Source organism: Rhinoderma darwinii, chromosome 5 (assembly GCF_050947455.1).
Source record: "Rhinoderma darwinii isolate aRhiDar2 chromosome 5, aRhiDar2.hap1, whole genome shotgun sequence".
Lineage (NCBI taxonomy): Eukaryota > Metazoa > Chordata > Amphibia > Anura > Rhinodermatidae > Rhinoderma > Rhinoderma darwinii.
This window is the reverse complement of record NC_134691.1, coordinates 34,652,451-34,673,954: the sequence shown is the minus strand read 5'-3', so window position 1 is coordinate 34,673,954 and position 21,504 is coordinate 34,652,451. Positions and strand designations below refer to the sequence as shown.

At 42.7% G+C, this 21,504-nt stretch overlaps 1 long non-coding RNA gene across 1 annotated transcript; it reads right to left on the bottom strand.

Moving 5' to 3' along the window:
* Window positions 1-2,568: 2,568 nt before the first annotated feature.
* On the bottom strand, window positions 2,569-21,008 carry LOC142652358 (uncharacterized). The gene is made up of 3 exons (XR_012847829.1): window positions 20,938-21,008; window positions 4,633-4,678; window positions 2,569-2,627 (listed from the first exon to the last, which is right to left on the bottom strand). It is a non-coding gene; the product is annotated as an uncharacterized LOC142652358 (long non-coding RNA).
* Window positions 21,009-21,504: the final 496 nt, after the last annotated feature.

Genomic DNA, 21,504 nt, shown 5'->3' with positions numbered 1-21,504 from the left:
TATTACACGCACTAGAAGATTACAGCTCAGTTTTAAGGCAAAAAGTTTGTCTAATAGTCCAAAAAATACGGTATATAAATGTGACAATACCTGGATAGTGACATCTCCTAAATCCCATCCTATATGGTTTCCATATTAATGAACAATTGTGGCAAAGAAGTAGAAAATCCTCAAGTCCCCTTTAAGAACTTATTTTTCAATTCACGATCCAACACTGTGTTCACCTATCATTATGTGAAGAACAGCTCAGGATATATTTATTAGTGAGAATGAAAAAAATCCTAATTAATTCTTACTGTACAATGGGAAACTTTGGTGTTCCTTTACCTTTAACCCCTCAATGTTCACCTACTGTTTTTTTTACGACACTCCAGAATAGCGGGTGCATGGAGAATTGTTTTGTTTCTGGCGGAGCACCCAGTAAAGAGGGCAGAAACATTTCACTACATAATATGCACTCGGTGAGCACTGTGTATACAATGGTGCAAGTGGCAATGCTGTGACTTCCACAGGCAGATCCAATTTCTGAGCTAATGGGGCCCTGGGCAACAAGTAAAATAGGAACTCCCCTGCCATACTGCCATGCCAGTACTGCCACATTGAGCCCATATAACGCCACCATATAGTTTCCAAATAATATGCAGAATCCTAATAATAATAATACTGCCATATACACAGATCAGACATAACATTAAAACCTATCTAATATTGTGTATGTCCTCCTCGTTTCTCCAAAACAGCTCTGACCCGTCGAGACATGGACTCCACAATTCTTCTGAAGGTGTTATGAACTTAGATGTGATCGATAAAAGCTGGATGTTGCGGGCCAGAGACACGCAGGACGCGCTGTATAAAAAGGGGTGAATTAATCACAAAAAACATGCACAAGGATTTGGTCTACCCAATACCCTCTCTTAAAAAACAAGAACCTTGACATTTTCCTACCCTGCAAGCTAAAGGTTCCACATTCCTACCCTCTACTTGCCAAAGCTTGGGGACACTTTGCTATGCCCTTTTTTCTAACAAAGTTTCCACCAGACATTTTGACTAACTGGCTTTCCGTAAGGATATGCAAAGAGATTGCAAAGGCATGAGAAGCCTGGTGACCATAATTCTCACCTAGAGAGGGCACCCAGGGATGTAATTAGAATTAATGGGTGCTGTATAGCTAAGCATAATTTAATCTAAATATGTCCAAAATTCTGTGCTGATAAATTTCATATTTTTAATGGCGTGAGCACAGTTTCTCTGGTTGTCTGCTCCTTAAATGTGGATTTGTACACCTCCTATTGAACTCAGTATTAGCATTATAAATCTGTATATAAGGAGTCCCCCCATATTTTCAGGTAGAATATCATTATTATTTAACTGGTTGTGTGGCTGATTCTCCCCGGCGGCGCCATTCCTGCACCTGAGTTGGCCCCCTCAGCCTTTGAGCCCCATAGCACTATGGCTGTAGCTATGCTCATGGAGCCAACATATAATTACAATATTTTTAAGACTTAAAAATAAATGAATATGTGCCATGAGAACACGCACCCTGGCTTTTGGCTAGAATAACCCATGCTTTTGGCTTACAATTATTAAAATTCAAGGCTCAGGCAAGTATTGAGGTGAGTGTGATCAACTGTGAGAGAGTCAAATTCTAAATCTCAAAAAAAAATAAAAAAATAAAATAAATCACAATTTTTTTTTAACAAGGCCTCTGCCCACTGTTTGCAGTCACCTTGCAGCTTTTGATATCTCAATCTTTGCCCAGATGCTCTACACAACCAACACCTGAAGCTGTAAGTAATTATAGACAGGACCAAAAAATGACCCTCATGGCCAACTGGGTCAATCTATGGCTGAAGAGAGGAGATGCACCTCAATAACATGTCCCGGTGTAAGTGCTGGTGAAACCATAGAACGTTTTATTGAACGATATTACTGGAGAGATATTACAGCAACATGAGACTGTCCTTGTGATAGTCACTCATTCTAATTAAGGTCACAGTGGATCACCTCAGGCTGCCCCATCCGGCACCAGGCATCGTCAGGACATAATATGCGACACAGCCCAGAGCGTCCTGACACTGGACATTGTGTGCTGCATCTCATACAACGTCCAGGACTTATATAATATATATATATATATATATATATATATATATATATATGCCTGATGGAGGGTCTAACCTGGGTGGGGAGGGTCTTATCTAGGTCTTATCTAGGTGGGGATCCCCGGGGATCCCCGGTACTACCAGGTTACCCTGAGGCTAGGTTTCAACCTGTGGTACGTGTACCCCAGGGGGTACCATGTCTCTAGTGGGTACTTGCACTGTCCTTTTGATGTTTCTTTAATGGGCAGCACAGTGTATGATCATAGCATTGGAGGGACTTTGATGTAATTTGTTTGGGTAGTGGGTACTTGGCTTCTAAAGTGACCAAAGTGTTTGGGGAAGGGACAAGCCCAGGGCTGACCACTCCTGGGCTCCCAGATTTTCTAAGATTAGTAAAAAGGTCACAGAACACAGAGGCCGTGCTCATGGTCTAATATTTCAATGACAAGTACCTGCTTTTTTTATCCTTCCCCTCGGCCCTTGCATGTTCTGAGCAGCTATTCATATGCAGCTGTATATGTCCGGCTAGAAGCAAAAAAAGACATAGGCAATCTTTTTTTTTACAGTATATCAGACACCACAGACTGTATAAAAAAAATAAAAACTTTTTATTCACGGAATAAATTAAAAGACAGTAGACCACCTTGAACTACTGCATATTATCACTGCAGTCACAGTTCTAACAATATCCTAAGAATAAACATATTGATAACTTGCTGCAGAACTCCATAAAGTTTTAGATATTGAAGGAGCAAAACTCCTTCATTATCTCTGCCAAACCACCAATTGTCTTCTTTCCTTATCGATAGATTTTTATGAGAATGAAAATGTAATAATCTTTGCTACCACCAGGTGTCAGTAGTTTATTGTTACAAATTTTGTAAGCATAAAAAAGAAAAAAAAAATAGAAAAATTTGAATATCTGGGGTTGGCAATATTTCTATGTATTCTAAACAAGCTGGATAGCCCTAATTATCTTGAATACTGAAATGTTTCTTTAAATTTGAATATCAGCAGAGTGGGTTTTCTTTTTGTTCTGTCACGGTCCAAAAAAATTACTTTAATTTATGGCAGAAACTGGCATAAATTAGAGCAAAAATCGTATACATAGCATAGATTTCCCGTTCAGGCGTACAGATGGCCAGAGACGCACCTAATTTATTTAGAGGTGTGCGCCTCTTAATAAATTATTGGCATCCTACCCCAGCGATATTTATGTTAAGACTGGTACATGAAACGCCAGTCTTAATAAATGCTTCCCGGCGATATCTGTTCCTGGCCGTTTAACCCCTCAAATGCTGCTGTCAATCGCGACCACACAACGAGATCATGGGGTGCCAATGGTTGTCATGGCAGCCCAGGGGCCTAGTCAAGGTCTGCCTTCACTCTGCCTCTGTTAGAAATCTATAAAAATGACTATACACTGCAGTATATCTGACAATTGCTGGTTCAAGTCCCCTAGGGAGACCAAAAGAATGTGTTAAATAAAGTTATAAGTAGTGGACAAAAAAATGTAAAAGTTAAAAAAAAAAAGTTTTTCCTCTTAAGTAATGTAAAAAATAAACAAAATTGGCCAAATATGCAAACATCGCATGTTTTTGGTCAACTTAGGGGTCCAAAATTTTTTTTTACACAGTGATCAAAAAGTTGTATTTACCCAAAAATGGTACCAATAAAATCTACAACACGTCCCACAAAAAATATGTCCTCACACCTCTCAATCAACAAAAAAAAGTTATGGCTCTCGGAATGCGATAAAACCAAACAATTATTTTCTAACAAATGTTTTTTATTTTTTAAAGTAGTAAAATATAAAAACATAAATTTGGTATCACTGTAATCATATTGAGCCACAGAATAAAGTTAAGTTGACGTTTTTATCACATGGTGATAAAAAGCTGTAAAAACGAAACCCAAAAAACAATGCAGAAATAACAGTTTTTTCCAATTTCAGCCAGTTTCCCAGTGCATTATATGGTACTTGAAATGGTGTCAATAGAGACTACAACTCCTCCCGCAAAAAAAAAAACCCTCACGCCACTCTATTTATAGCAAAAGAAAAAAATTCTGCCTCCTGGAAAGCGTGGAGTGAAATACGAAAATGAAAAAGCAAGATATGGCTGAGTCCCGAAGGGGTTAATTTCCATTCCCCTACAATTCTGCTGTGTCCTCCATGAATTCCTTCTTGCATGGAGGTTTTAAAAGCTGCAGATGAACATCACAAATGGAAAAAACATTATCTTGATACTAAGTTCATATGATGGTAATAGTGAGTGTGCTTGACCAAAACAAATAAAAAAAAAAACAGGTTGCAGATAGTCTAATGGCAACTCGGTCCTTAAACCTGAAAAACATGTATGTGCAGCATTTAAGAATGTATTTTCATCTGTGAAGTGTAGAAATAATAAATTATAAGATAATAAATTACAAGCACAATTTTAGTGCTCTGTGTTCACAGCATTCCAGGTTTTGTTTTTCATCTGTGACATATACAAAGCTCAATACCAAAAAGTGATGTAGTTTTAGTTACCTGTACACTTTTCAGGATTTTTCATCTGTGACAAGGGCAGACTGCTCTGCAATATAAATGGATAGTGTAAAATTAGTACCCCCACAAATTGCTAGAACAAAGGGTCCCCATTCTCAGCATATAGGGAAGGCACATCAGTAAGTGAGTTTTTCAGCCCCAAACACCCAGATTGGTGCAGATCTGATGAACAAACCCACATGTCTCTGAGGGTCAGATGAATTTTTACCATGGATAATTTGCATTCAAGTGTATATCTCTAAACATAAATCGGTTCTAGGAACTCAAACAAGTACTTTCCCCTACAGCAAAATTTGGTGAGCCTATAGATCTTTATGCATTCCGGTAGACTCCTTACAAATAGCTTCTTGGATATAATAGCTTCTCATTATAGAGTATATAATAAGCACCAGACTGGTTGTATTTCATAAAAAGGAAAGCTATTTCCAACTATGAATATCAAAATGTGATATTGGAGTGAGGGATCCAAGGACTCATGTGAATGCTATTTAGAAATTCACTTATTTTTCTATTGTGAAGTAAAATTGACAGCTGTGTCCCAGAATATTGATATGTTACCTTCCACCTTATGAGTACAGATTGAACTTAGTGAATGTCAAACCAGCATATTACTAATCATAAAGATCATGAAATTAAGAAAATTAAGAATTTAGATTTTTTTTTAATTATTAATAGTTTTAAAAACACTTTAGCTGGAGAATTGATTCCTTAATACCCCCTATTAGGGCATGACCACACGTGGCGGATTTCCTCCGCAACTGTCCGCATCAATGCCGCACAGAATCTGCGTTGCAGATTCTGCTGCGGATCTGCACAAAATGTGCAGTAAATTGATGCGGACTAGCTGCTGCGGACTGCGGTAAAAGTACTTCCCTTCTCCCTATCAGTGCAGGATAGAGAGAAGGGACAGCACTTTCCCTTGTGAAAGTCAAAGAAATTCATACTTACCGCCCGTTGTCTTGGTGACGCGTCCCTCCTTCGGCATCCAGCCCGATCTCCCTGGATGACGCGGCAGTCCATGTGACCGCTGCAGCCTGTTATTAGCCTGTGATTGGCTGCAGCCGTCACTTAGACTGAAACGTCATCCTGGGAGGCCGACTGGAGACAGAAGCAGGGAGTTCTCGGTAAGTATGAACTTCATTTTTTTTTTACAGATACATGTATATTGGGATCGGTAGTCACTGTCCCGGGTGCAGAAACAGTTACTGCCGATCGCTTAACTCTTTCAGCACCCTGGACAGTGACTATTTACTGACGTCTCCTAGCAACGCTCCCGTCATTACGGGAGCCCCATTGACTTCCTCAGTCTGGCTGTAGACCTAGAAATACATAGGTCCAGCCAGAATGAAGAAATGTCAAGTTAAAAAAGCAAGACGGATCCGCAGCACACATAACATGTGCATGACAGCTGCGGACTTCATTGCGGAAATTAGAATCTCCATTGAAGTCAATGGAGAAATTCCGCCATGAGTCCGCCACTGCTCCGCAACAGACAGAGCATGCTGCGGACACCAAATTCCGCTCCGCAGCCTATGCTCCGCAGCGGAATTTTACGCCTCGTCTAAACGAACACTGCTAAATTAAAGTGTAAGTCAATGGACAAACGGCTCCGCTGCGGATTAACGCTGCGGAGTGTCCGCAGCGGAATTTAAGTGAAATTCCGCCACGTGTGAACCCAGCCTTAAACTTCTAACCAGTTTCTGTTTGATCTCCATCTTCACTGCTGCTCTGTCTGTTTACATCCCTTACTGTCTGTTTCCTGTCTTGTAACCCACCATACCCATGATCCCCTGCTGCATCTGAGGAGACAGCTTACATCCCCCACCTTCCTCCAAAGCATCTCAGCTATTTGCATACTGCCACACCCCTCTATGGTCACAGGTCCTTCCCTGCTCTAATTACAAATTACAGGCAGACAGCTCCCTCCCTGCACACTGTCTTACACAGTAATAATCATCATTATCCTTTGTGACCCACTCCCCATATGTCAGACATCTTGGTAGACACAATCCAGTCAACACATTTTCCTCACCTGCTGCTGGATCTGTTCCAAGAGATCCTGTATTAGGCCCTGTTCACACTGAGTTTTTTTGCTGGCAGAAAATTCTGCCTCAAAATTCTGTCTTGAATTTTGAGGCAGATTTTGACCTCCCTGCACGCTGTTTGCCATGTTTTTTGCCTGCGGCCATTGAGAGAAAAAGAAGCGACATGCCCTATCTTCGGGCGTTTACTCCTCTAACCTCCCACTGACATCAATGGGAGACAGAAAAATAGTTTTTCGCAGCGTTTTTGCCTGCGGCGCTCAGTGGCCGCGGGTGAAAATGCCACGAAAAACGTGGCAAACAGCGTGCAGGCAGATCAAAATCTGCGTCAAAATTCAAGCGGAATTTTGAGGCAGAATTTTCTGCCTACAAAAAACTCTGTGTGAACAGGGCCTTAGGGTATGTGCACACACACTAATTACGTCCGTAATTGACGGACGTATTTCGGCCGCAAGTACCGGACCGAACACAGTGCAGGGAGCCGGGCTCCTAGCATCATAGTTATGTACGATTCTAGGAGTCCCTGCCTCGCTGCAGGACAACTGTCCCGTACTGTAATCATGTTTTCAGTACGGGACAGTTGTCCTGCAGCGAGGCAGGGACTCCTAGCATCGTACATAAGTATGGCCCGGCTCCCTGCACTGTGTTCGGTCCGGTACTTGCGGCCGAAATACGTCCGTCAATTACGGACGTAATTAGTGTATGTGCACATACCCTTACAGTGAAGCAAACACTAAACACTACTCCAAACAATGGCAAAACTTTTCTTTTTTTTACATAATTTACTATAAATGTATGTAAGGCCCCATGCACACGAACGTGCTTTGCGGCCACAATTCCCCAGAAAATCCACGGGAGAATTGCGGCCCCATTCACTTCTATGGGCCCATGCACACGACCGTGGTTTTCAAGGTCCGTGCATGGCCCAGGAGCCTGGACCGCAGAAAGAACGGACATGTCTTATTACGGCCATGTTCTGTGGTCCAGGCTCATAGAAAATAATGGACGCGGCCATGTGCACGGCCCGCGATTTGCGGGCGGCTTGCGGGTGACACTCCGCGGCCGACCGACCCGAAAATCACGGCCATATGTGTGTGTGTGTGTATATATGTGTATGTGTATATGTATATATATATATATATATGTGCTGTTCAAATTTTGGTTGTGTTTATGTGATCCTTATATATGTGGGGTTAGTGACTGCCTCCATTTTTGTTCTTGAACTCCCACCATTCTGCCCTGGGTGATTTTAATTAGTTTAATGCTGGTTCCTACCATCCCCAGATATATATGTAGGCTTAGGGCAGATACAGACGGACGTTGCGTTTTTGCGCGCGCAAACAACGCTGCGTTTTGCGCGCGCAAAAAACATTTGACAGCTGCGTGTGTCATCCGTGTCTGATGCGCGGCTGCGTGATTTTCGCGCAGCCGCCATCATAGAGATGAGGCTAGTCGACGGCCGTCACTGTCCGAGGTGCTGAAAGAGCTAACTCTTTCAGCACCCTCGACAGTGAATGCCGAACACATCCTATCGAAAAACCTGTTGAAAAAAAAGAAAAAGTTCGTACTTACCGAGAACTTCCCGGCCGTTGCCTTGGTGACGCGTCCTTGGTGACGCGTCCTTGGTGACGCGCCTCTCGACATCGGGCCCCACCTCCCTGGATGACGCGCCAGTCCATGTGACCGCTGCAGCCTGTGCTTGGCCTGTGATTGGCTGGAGCTGTCACTTGGACTGAATTGTCATCCCGGGAGGTCAGACTGGAGGAAGAAGCCGGGAGTTAGGAGTCAGAACTTCGTTTTTTTTTCTACAGGCTCATGTATATTGGGATCGGAAGTCACTGTCCATGGTGCTGAAACAGTTTAACTCTTTCAGCACCATGGACAGTGACTATCTCCTGACGTCGCGTACCGATAATTTTTTTGCCGGGTTCGGCCAAAACGAGTTCGGCCGAACCCGGTGAAGTTTGGTTCGCTTGTCCGGCTTCGCTCATCGCAAAGACACTCCGTTTGGATGGTCGGAAACAGAAAAGCACGTGGTGCCTTTTCTGTTTACATTCATCCTTTTGACAGCTGGTGCGCTGTTTCAGTCGGTTCGCACGGAAGTGCTTCCGTGCAACCTGCGTGGTTTTCACGCACCTATTGACTTCAATGGGTGCGTGATGCGCGAAATACGCAGAGTTATTGAACCTGTCGCGCTTTTTGTGCAGCAGACAAATGCTGCGCAAAAAGCACGGACTGTCTGTACTGCCCCATAGACTTGTATTGGTCCATGCGTGCCGCGTGAAAACCACGCGGCCCGCACGGACCGAATACACGCTCGTGTGAATCCCCCCTTAGTCCCAGTTCTGGGTGTATGTGCAGAGTAGGTCCCCACCGGTGCAGGACACCTTGTCGTGGCAGGTGGGCAAACACTTTTTGATCAAAATGTGCACTAAGCACCTCCCTATTTGTAAGTAGATTTAGCAGTAATGCAGATTTATTTATATTTAGTGGTTTAGGTTACATTAGTGTTCGCAGTGTGCTGTCGCCATTCTTCTTTTTCTGCTGTATATTTTCAGTCACAGGTGTTCTTGCACCTGCATACACGTTTTGCATCATTTTGTTGGAATGTGCTGTTCAAATTTTTGTTGTGTTTATGTGATCCTTATATATGTGGGGTTAGTGACTGCCTCCATTTTTGTTCTTGCGCTCCTCCCATTCTGCCCTGGCTGATTTTAATTAGTTTAGTGCTGGTTTCTACCATCCCCAGATATATATGTAGGCTTAGTCCCAGTTCTGGGTGTATGTGCAGAGTAGGTCCCCACCTTACAGAGGTTGCCTTGTCGTGGCAGGTGGCCAAACACTTTTTGATCAAAATGTGCACTAAGAACCTCCCTATTTGTAAGTAGATTTAGCAGTAATGCATATTTACTCATATTATTTAGTGGCTTAGGTGGCATTAGTGTTCGCAGTGTGCTGCCATTTCTTTTTCTGCTATATATACATATATATATATACATATATATATATATATATATATATATATATATATATATATATATATACTCACTTACACATATGAGGGGGTGTGTTAGACTAGAGACAAGGCGGCCAGGCAGTGCGGGAACTCCAAGTGTTAAAGAAGGATGAGAAGGCGTGGACGACAAGATTGTCGGAGGAGGGGGCGTGTTAGAGGAGAGACAAGGCGGCCAGGCAGCGCAGAAAATCCTAGAGTGAAGGAAGAGGAAGAGGGGGTGTGTTCTATGATTGATGGCGCTCCATTTCATTGCTAAGACAGCACTTCCGACTGTGTAGAGACCCGGCACGTCAGCAACTACGTTTAGGCTCTATTCACACGACAAGGTCCGACAGTCGGCCAATAAAAACGGCGGTTGTGGTCCGTTTTTCTCGGCCGTTTTGCATCTGTTCCGGGCCATGTTTCCGTTTTTAACGGCCGATTTTGACCCGTTTTGCATCCGTTTTTTCCTTGTCCATTTTAAAAACGGATGAATTTAATGTGGCAAATTTTCTGCCACACACTGCCCTCTGTAGATAATGCCACACACTACCCTCTGTAGATAATGCCACTCACTACCTTCTATAGATACTGCCACAGCCCCCCTGTAGGTAATGCCACAAAGCACCCTGTAGGTAATGCCACACAGCCCCCACTGTAAGCAATGCCACACAGAGCCCCTTGTAGGTAGTGCCACACAGAGCCCCTTGTAGGTAGTGCCACACAGAGCCCCTTGTAGGTAGTGCCACACAGACCCCCTTGTAGGTAGTGCCACACTGACCCCCTTGTAGGTAGTGCCACATAGACCCCCTTGTAGGTAGTGCCACACAGACCCCCTTGTAGGTAGTGCCACACAGACCCCCTTGTAAGTAGTGCCACACAGGCCCCCTGTAGGTAGTGCCACACAGCCCCCTGTAGGTAGTACCACACAGCCCCCCTGTAGGTAGTGCCACCCAGCCCCCCTGTAGGTAGTGCCACACAGCCCCCTTGTAAGCAGTGCCACACAGCCCCCTGTAGGTAATGCCACACAGCCCCCTATAGGTAATGCCACACAGCCCCCCTGTAGGTAGTGCTACACAGCCTCCTTTTACATAGTCACCCCCCATAGATGGCACCCTCCCAACTTTCCTGTAGGGGACGGATCCAGGAGAAGTCCCTCACTTCACTGTCCATATATGGACAGTGAAGAGAGGGACTTCTCCTGGATCTGAATCCCCGGCCACAGCGGTGGGGATTCCGCTTCAGAAGTCCCTGACGTCACTGTGTCCATATATGGACAGTGAAGGCAGGGACTTCTCCTGGAGCGGAATCCCCGGCCACATCCCCGGGGATTCCACTTCAGAAGTCCCTGACGTCACTGTGTCCATATATGGGCAGTGAAGGCAGGGACTTCTCCTGGAGCGGAATCCCCGGCCACATCCCCGGGGATTCCACTTCAGAAGTCCCTGATGTCACCGTGTCCATATATGGACACAGTGAAGTCAGGGACTTCTCCTGCAGCGGAATCCCCAATCTCCGGCCACAGCGTTGCCGAAGCTGTGGCCGGGAATTGGGGATTTTGCTCCTACAGTGAGCAAAAAAACACCCTCCTCCTCAGATGCACTTCGCACTGTGAGGATGAGAAGGAGAGAGCTAGTGACGGAAGACTACACTACTACTACTACCGGCCGTCTCACTACACACCGATATCAACTAGTTAAAATTTGCACATGCGCAATGGAAAATACACGGCTGCTGAACACGCAGCCATATCATTTAACTGAGCATGCCTGGTGGAGTGTGTGTCAACCACGCATGCTCCTACGCACATGGGGAACACGTGGTACAGTTATGTCATTTGTGATGTAACCGTACACTCTGAAAACCGGGAGTTAGCTAGCGGAGCTAATGGGCGGATCTGCAGAGGAAGTGGCAATTTTGGATTACCAAGTGGTCACGTGACTGAAGATGCCGCTACATTCATCTGATCAAACGTAAGTATATTGCAAAGTTACTTGTTTTCCATTGTTTAGTTTAACTAAATGTGATTTTTTGCTTCCGGAAAACTCCTTTAAAAAGGCTCTGTCACCACATTATAAGTGGCCTATCCTGTACATAATCTGATCGGTGCTGTAATGTGGATTACAGCAGTGTTTTTTATTTAGAAAAACGATCATTTTGACGGAGTTATGACCTATATTAGCTTTATGCTAATGACTTTCTTAATGGACAACTGGGCGTGTTTTACTTTTTCACCTAGTGGGCGTTGTGGAGAGAAGTGTATGACGCTGACCAATCAATGACCAATCAGCGTCATACACTTCTCCCCATTTATTTACACAGCACATAGTAATCTTACTAGATCACTATGTGCAGACACATACACACACATTAACGTTACTCAAGTGACCTGACAATGAATAGAGATCACTACCAGCCAGGACGAGATGTCTATTCAGAATCCTGACACTTCGGTAACGTTTGTGTGAGATTTACAGTCAAAGTTCAGTTGGCGTCCTAAGGAAATAGTCCATTAAAACAAATGGGAATTTACAGTATTAATTTACAGATATTCCAATATTACTACAACACTGCTGGCAGCCACCATAAAGACTTTCAGGAATAATTCAGGATTTTGCTTTTCCTTATTTATTTACAGACAAGTATCTGCTTTACTGGCGCTAATGGCCTTATAAAACGTAAGGATATTTATTAGCGCTCCTGATCGCTGTGGCTAAAAATAATGCAGCATGCCATAATATTACTTTATGAGCTTAAAGCACTGCATAGACTTCTACTTATTAGCGAATTGTACAAGAACATATATATAAGTATTTACATCTCCATATGTTTATGGGGAGAGTACTGGACTGAATGCTCCATATTTATTGAAATTTATCCTAAATTATTTCCATGAGCTGTGCCGCGTACTGGTAATTAGATTAAGAAAATGCATATAAATATACATTTGGAGATGCACAACTACTTCTAGCTGAATCATCATTACGGAACGCAGCTTAGCCAGGGAATCTGTGCACACAAAACCCGGTGTTAGAATACTTGATGTTTTCTTTAAAGACTATGTACATCTATGCCAGGAAATGAACATACTCAACGATTTATTATGTTGCTAAATATTCTTTTTGGACCTTGGTCGTCTGGACTTTTTCCTTCCAAGTAATCCCATTGTTTCTTGGCAGAGCTGTAATATTAGTCTTGAGGGTGGTTATCACAATGCCAACCCTGGAGATTTGGCTTACCAGCAAGAGCAATGGGTGCCACCAGTGAGAATAGGAAATTACATCATAAAGAGTTAAGATATTGAGATGTCCCCATTGGCTGTACATTTCGGCCTTCTTCTGTCTTACCATAGGGACATTGAGAGAGTCCAAATGTATTATGTGTTTTAGACACTGCGTAAATGATTTTTAAAAGAGGGGGGTTTCAAGTGCATTGGTGCCTGCAGGCGAGAAGGCAAAACGTTCCCTCACTCCCCAATTTAGAAGGATACAGATGGTACAGAAATCTAAGTACAACTGATATACCTGGATGGGATGTGAATGGGTTAATAGGAGTGGTCTAGGACAGGAAAATGTACCTTTAATTTAATTATATTTACTCTAAATAGGTCCAACATTTATTTATAGGGTCAGAGCTTTGTTTTTTGTACATGATAAAATTCTGGGTGCTTGCAGCCACCACTCAGTGGAGTTTACTGCATATAGTATGGGCATCATAAATCCATATGAAGTGAGCTCCCTCTCGGAGAAATTATTTTATTATAAGTTATTCCATAATAACTTCTACTGAAACGCCTGATTTGGAAAAATTCAAAGTTAGAGACAGGTCAAAACGAGTCATAAAATGTACCAAACTTATGTGCCAAAACATGCCAAATTTAATGAAAAAGTTCAATATTTTTGTGCAAAATATTGGTGTTCGTGTATAATGTGGCATAAGGAAATGTAACAAAAATGGCTAGTGAATTGAGACAAATTTATCATGCCACCAACTCTTAAATGCATGCACCCTCTGACAGTATTGGTGAATCTCTACAATTGTGTGGCTCCAAATTACCATCGACATCAATGTTGTCTGCTCAAGGCAGTTAGAAAGCGAACATTGATTTGGATGATGAATTCGATCCACACAAGAGGGCAGATTTGTCAGTGCATTTACAGAAGTTTTGGGGGCATAATTACATTAAAAAGAATGGGGCTTCAGCACTAGAGGAATAAGTACCTCCCAAAATGGCGCTCAGGACTATCAGTTCCCGGGGGCCAAAAAACGTAAAGTGCATATGTGTCTCAGAAGGATAGGCAGCCCAGAGCCCCTCAGGGTCTCACCTAACTCCAAATACGGAGTGTACACATTTCCTAACCCCAAAATCGCACACCATTTATAGTCCCAGGCCAGCTAACGTCACATTATTAAATACACATTTGGCACCCTACTGTTTCCTACTTCCCGCAATGTCAAGTTGTACTTTCTATCTAATGTTACTATTTAATATTGTGTGCGATCCACTGGGAAGCTGGAAAAAAATTCAGAATGGGGTGGAATTTGAAAAAAAAAAACCAGCAGTTCCGCCATATTCTTATGGGTTTCTTTTTTACCGTGTTCACTGTACGGTGAAAATGACACATTATCTTTATTCTGCGGGTCAGTACGATCACGGTGATACCAAATTTATCTTCATTTTGTTATGTTTTAGTATCTTTAAAAAAAAATTAAAAGCTTGAAGTAACAAAAAATGTTTTGCATCACTATATTGTGACCCCCTTAACTTTTTTTTATATTTTTGTGCACAGAGTTGTGTAATGCGTCTTTTTGTACATGAAAATATATTGTTTTTATTAATACCATTTGGGGGAATTCGATCACTTTTTATTGAGTTGAAGTGGCAAAAAAACGGTGTGCCATTTTGACCTTTTTTCCCACTACGACATTCGGCGTATTGGATATTTTTTTAAATACTTTTATAGTTCGGGCATTTTTGGACGTGGGGATACATAATATGTTTATGTTTATTTTGTTTATTCCTTTTTATATGTGATATAGGGAAAGGGGGGTGATTTTTTTTTTTAATAACTGTCTTGAATTTATTTTTTTACTTTTATTTAGCCCCCCTAGGTGGCTTGAACCTGCGATCATTAGATTGCTTATGCCATGGACTGCAATATCACAATATTGCAGTCTATGGTAAAATTAGTGCATTGCTAATGAGACCTGCAACAGGCAGGTCTCAATAGCAATCTTCCTATAGCAGGGCTGGGGGCATTCACAAGGCTCCCAGATGCCAGAGAAGTACACCGGCTCCCGCGATCTCACTGCGCGGGATCTGGTGACCGGCCGCGATTTGAAAGGGGCCGTAAAAAACCCTCAGATGCTGGTGGTCACATCTGACACCTGCATCCGAGGGGTTAAATGCTTGCAATCAGAAATTTTTCTGATTCCAGGTATTGCCTCGGGGTCCCTGCTGTGCGATAACAGCAGAAACCCGGCAGACACAGCCGAGACAGCAGAGACTCGGCGGCTATGGCTCCCACTCTGCCTGTGAGCAGCCGCCATATTTAAATACACTTTCATGATGTCAATCTACAGATTAGCGACGTGAAAGGGTTAAATGGCCTTTTATAAAACACTTGTGGTAGCTCTCCTTAGGAATAATTCCATAGTGGAGCTTCACTTATTAGTGTAACAAACCTTTAACCCCTTCCTGTTTTGGCCACTTTTGATCCTCCTGACAGAGCCTCATTTTTTAATATCTGACATGTTTCACTTTAAGGGCGGGTTCACACATGGCGGAATTGCACTTAAATTCCGCTGCGGACACTCCGCAGCGTTAATCCGCAGCGGAGCCGTTTCTACATTGACTTTCACTTTAATTTAGCAGTGTTCGTTTACACGATGCGTACAATTCCGCTGCGGAGCATAGGCTGCGGAGCGGAATTTGGTGTCCGCAGCATGCTCTGTCTGTTGCGGAGCAGTGGCGGACTCATGGCGGAATTTCTCCATTGACTTCAATGGAGATTCAAAGTTCCGCAATGAAGTCCGCAGCTGTCATGCACATGTCATGTGTGCTGCGGATGCGTCTTGCTTTTTTTACTTGACATTTCTTCATTCTGGCTGGACCTATGTATTTCTAGGTCTACAGCCAGACTGAGGAAGTCAATGGGGCTCCCGTAATGACGGGAGCGTTGCTAGGAGACGTCAGTAAATAGTCACTGTCCAGGGTGCTGAAAGAGTTAAGCGATCGGCAGTAACTGTTTCTGCACCCGGGACAGTGACTACCGATCCCAATATACATGTATCTGTAAAAAAAAATGAAGTTCGTACTTACCGAGAACTCCCTGTTTCTGTCTCCAGTCCGGCCTCCCAGGATGACGTTTCAGTGTAAGTGACGGCTGCAGCCAATCACAGGCCAAGCACAGGCTGCAGCGGTCACATGGACTGGCGCGTCATCCAGGGAGGTCGGGCTGGATGCCGAAGGAGGGACGCGTCATAAAGACAACGGGCGGTAAGTATGAATTTCTTTTACTTTCACTAGGGAAAGTGCTGTCCCTTCTCTCTATCCTGCACTGATAGGGAGAAGGGAAGCACTTTTCCCGCAGTCCGCAGCAGCTAGTCCGCATCAATTTTCTGCACATTTTGTGCAGATCCGCAGCCGTAATCCGCAACCCGGATTAGGTGCGGCATTGATGCGGACAGTTGCGGAGGAATTCCGCCATGTGTGGTCATGCCCTAAGTAGTAATAACTTTGGAATGCTTTTACCTATCCAAGCGATTCTAAGATTGTTTTCGCCTGACACATTGGACTTTATGTTACTGTTAAAATTTGCTCTGTACATTTAGTATTTAATTGTGAAAAACACAAAAATTTAGTGAAAAATTCAAAAATTTAGCATTTTTATAAATTCACATGTATCTGCTTATAAGACAGTCACTTATACCACACAAAATTATTGCTAATTAACATCCCCCACATGTCTACTTTAGATTGGCATAGTTTTTGAACATTCTTTTATTTTTCTAGGACGTTACAAGGCTTAGAACTTTAGCATCAATTTCTCACATTTTCAAGAAAGTTTCAAAAGGCTATTTTTTCAGGGACCAGTTCAGATGTGAAGTGGCTTTTAGGGCCTTATATATTAGAAAGACCACATTAATCACCCCATTTCAAAAACTGCACCCCTCAACGTTTCACAGGAATTAGAGCAAAGAAGAGGTGAAATTGACAATTTTTATTTTTTTTTTTGCAGAAATTCATTTTTAATTCATTTTTTTTGTAACACAAAGTTTTATTAGAGAAATGCAACTCAATATTTACTGCCCAGGTTCTGCAGTTTCAGGAAATATCCCAAATGTGGCCTTCGGGTATGTGCACACACACTAATTACGTCCGTAATGGACGGACGTATTTCGGCCGCAAGTACCGGACCGAACACAGTGCAGGGACCCGGGCTCCTAGCATCATAGTTATGTACGATGCTAGGAGTCCCTGCCTCTCTGCAGGACAACTGTCCCGTACTGTAATCATGTTTTCAGTACGGGACAGTAGTTCCACTCAGAGGCAGGGACTCCTAGCATCGTACATAAGTATGATGCTAGGAGCCCGGCTCCCTGCACTGTGTTCGGTCCGGTACTTGCGGCCGAAATACGTCCGTCAAATACGGACGTAATTAGTGTGTGTGCACATACCCTTAGTGTGCTACTGGACTGAAGCACAGACCTCAGAAGCAAAGCAGCACCTAATGGATTTTGGGCCACCTTTTTATTAGAATATATATTAGGCACCATGTCAGGTTGGAAGGGCTCTTGCAGTGCCAAAACAGTGGAAATCCCCCAAAAGTGACCCCATTTGTGAAACTACACCCCTCAAGGAAATTATCTAGGGGTATAGTGAGCATTTTAACCCTACAGGTTTATTTCTGAAATTATTGGAAATCTATATTCTTTCAAAGAAAATGTAGGTTTAGCTAATTTTTTTCTAATTTCCACAAGGACTAAAGGAGAAAAGCACTGCAACATTTGTAAAGCAATATCTCCCAAGTTAAGCAATACCCCACATGTGATCATAAACGGCTGTTTGGACACACGGCAAGGCTCAGAAGGGAAAGAACGTCATTTGGCTTTTGGAGCTCAAATTTAGCAGGAATGGTTTGCAGAGGTCATGTCAGATTTCCAAAGCCCCTGAGGGACCAAAACAGTGAAAACAAAAGAGATTCCGAAAATAAAAACAATCCTTTTTCTTCAATAAGAGGTGCTTCAGCTTAAAATTTTTCATTTTCTCAAGAAATAAAGGAAAAAATGAACCCCACATTTGTAAAGCAGCTTCTCTGGAGTATGGAAATACCCCATATGTGGTTATAAACTGCTGTTTGGGCAGACGGCAAGGATCAGAAGAGAAGGAGCGCCATTTGGCTTATGGAGCACAGATTTTGCCGGATTGGTTTCTTGACACTATGTCACTTTTGCAATGCCCCTAAGGTACCAGCAAAGTGGAAACTACCCAAAAGTGACTCCATTTGGGATACTACACCCCTTGCAGGATTAATCTAGGGGTGTAGTGAGCATTTTGACCCCACAGGTGTTTCATAGATTTTATTTGAGTTGAGCAGTGAAAATAAAAATTAAATTTTTTTCCCAATAAGACATAGCTTTAGCTTAAAATTTTTCATTTTCTCAAAAATAAAGGAGAAAAAGCACCCCATATGTCGCATTTGAAAAGCCCGTGTGGGACTAAAACAGTGGAAACCCCCCAGAAGTGACCCCATTTTGGAAACTACACCCCTCAAGGTATTCACCTAGGGGTGTAGTGAGCATGTTAACCCAGCAGGTGTTTTACAGAAATTTGTGTGCACTCGATGTTGAAGAGTGGAAATGTTTTTTTTTCCATAGATATGCCAATATGTGGTGCCCAGCTTGTGCCCCATAACAAGACAGCTCTCTAATTGCTATGGTTTATTTCCCGGTTTTAGAATCACCCTACATGGGGCACTAATCTTTTGCCCTGTCAGGGCTCAGGAGTGAAAGCGTACCATGTAAAATTGAGGCCTAATTTGGTAATTTACAAAGTATTGGTTCACAATTGCAGAGGCTCTGATGTGAAATAATAAAGGAAACCCCGGAGAAGTGACCCCATTTTGGAAACGACACCCCTCAAAGCATTTATTAAGGGGTGTAGTGAGCATTTTCATCCCATAGGTCTATTCCATAAATTATTGCGCTGCGGATGGTGCAAAGTAAAAATTTTATTTTTCCCCCAGATATGCCAATTCAGTGGCAAATATGTCATGCCCAGCTTATGCCACCGGAGACACACACCCCAAAAATGGTTAAAAGGGCCCTCCCAGTTATGGCGATGTAAATTGCTCTTTTGGGCACACTGTAGGGCTCAGAAGGGAGGGAGCACCATTTGGCTATTGTTTGGAGTTTTACTGGTATTTGAGTTTATAATGTAAGGGTACATGTGAGCTGGGCGGAGTACATCAGCGGCATAGTCAGGAGGTATAATAATGGGGTAAAATAATCCATAGTGTTACACTGTGAAGCAATCCTTTCTGAAAAGGCCAGTGTCGTACTGATAAATGGTTTCCTTTCTTATCTCCCTTTTGGTCCACACTCCGCACCTTTGCAGTTTGGGGTATTTAGCTGGGAAGTGTTTTCCTGTTATAATACGGGCACCCTTGCTTCTAGCAGATATGTTTGGGCCCTCCCCTTCCTGGTACCCTAATTTTAGGGCCTCAATAAGTCGCCTCTTGAAACAGAAGAAATGTTCCCCTCGGGCCGGCACAACTGCATATTTTTTTCCCTGACTTATTGGAGCCTTAACTAATTTTATTTTTTCATAGACGTAGTGGTTTAACCCCTTCCCAACATTTGATGTATCCATACGCCAAAGTCGGGTAGGGGAATTATGGAACGGGCTCACGGAGTGAAACTGCACCATACGATGCGGGTGTCGGCTGTATGTTACAGCTGACACATCAGAGTAACGAGCAGGATCGCGCTCAAGCGCGATCCCGCTCGTTTAACTCGTTAAATGCCGCGGTCAATAGCGACCACGGCATTTAAATCGTTAGAAAGAGGTGGGCGACCCCCTCTAACAGATCATCGCGCCCCCTGCAATGCAATCGTGTGGTGGCGAAGGATGCTATAGCTGCCTGGGGGCCTAATGAAGGCCCCCAGGTCCGCCATCTTTGTGCTCCTATTAGGCCTCCGGCAGGGCTTAATAGAAGCCTGTCAAAAATAACGATATACTGCAATACATTAGTATTGCAGTATATAGTGCAAGCGATCTAACGATCACTGGTTGAAGTCCCCTAGGGGGACTAATAAAAAAAGTAAAAATTAGTCAAATATAATTATTTTTTTTATGTAAAAAAATAAATAAAATATTTAAAGTTCAAAAAAAAAACCTTTTCCCATTTTCCCCCTAGAGCATAGTATTAAATAAATAAACATAATTGTTATCGCCGCGTGCATAAACGTCGGAACTATTACAATATATCATTAACTAACCCGCACGGTGAATGGCGTAAAAAAAATAATAATTTAAATGCCAGAATCTCTATTTTTTGGTCACATCATCTCCCACGAAAAATGAAATAAAAAGTTATCAAAACATTGCATGCACCCAAAAATGATGTCATTAAAAACGACAGCTTATCTCGGAAAAAATAAGCCTTCATACTACTTAATCGACAGAAAAATAAAAAAGGTATGGCTCTCGGAATTTGGCGACACAAAATAAATTTTATTTTTTACACTTAGGATTTTACTTGTAAAAGTAGTAAAATATAGAAAAAACTATATATATTTGGTATCGTCGTAATCGTATTGACCCACAGAATAAAGTTAACATGTTCTTTTAATTGCTCAGTGAATTCCGCAAAAACGAAGTGCAAAAAACAATGGAGGAATCGCTGTTTTTTTCATTTTCTACCCTACAAATAATTTTTCCCATTTCCTAGTACATTATAGGGCACAATAAATAGTGCTGAGTAAAACTACAACTCGTCCCGCAAAAATCAAGCCCTCATAGGACTGTATCGACGGAAAAATAAAGAAATTATGGCTTCTGGAAAGTGGGGAGGAAAAAATGAAAAAATGGCTGCGGCGGGAAGGTGTTAAAGGGGTTTTCCAATCCTTTTTTTTTTTTTTTTTTTTTAAATCAATGCAATGTTCCTCTATTAATATATTAGTGCACTCTGACTATCTTTTTCTTGATAATAAATGGTTTTAGTAACACTACTCCCTATTGTTTACCTTGAGAGGTTTGTTTTGCTCAGTAAGTTCATTCCTCTTCTCTTCCTGTGTTTCTCCTCCCTGCATGCACTGCTCTAGTCCCAGCATGCAATGTGCACGCAGCAGTGCACTTGCTCCGCCTACTACACCCAGCTCTACTAACTTCTGCAATCTCAGTCTTGGTGCTCTCATTCTATTACTGATAGCACAAGCTGAAATCACTGGATATCTGCGTTTTTAAACAACACTCACCCTATATGATGATTTATCAACGTTTCTTTCACCGTGGACATCAATGGTGAGAGAAACGTAAGCTGAGGTTTCAGTTTCCCACTCCGTTGAGGGGTTACCCAACGGAAACCTCCTACGGAAACCTCCTACGGAACGGAACCCCTCAACGGAAGGGCAGGGCTGATTTGAACACACTACAACACATATGGTCGGCTTAGATACAGGGCCCAAGTGCATGTGTGATACTGTTTATTGGACCCTGTATCTAAGTCTAAGGTAGGCTTAAATACAGGGTCCCGCAGACAGTAATCTTATACAATATAGGATTACTGTCTGTGGGGTCCTGTATCTAAGCCT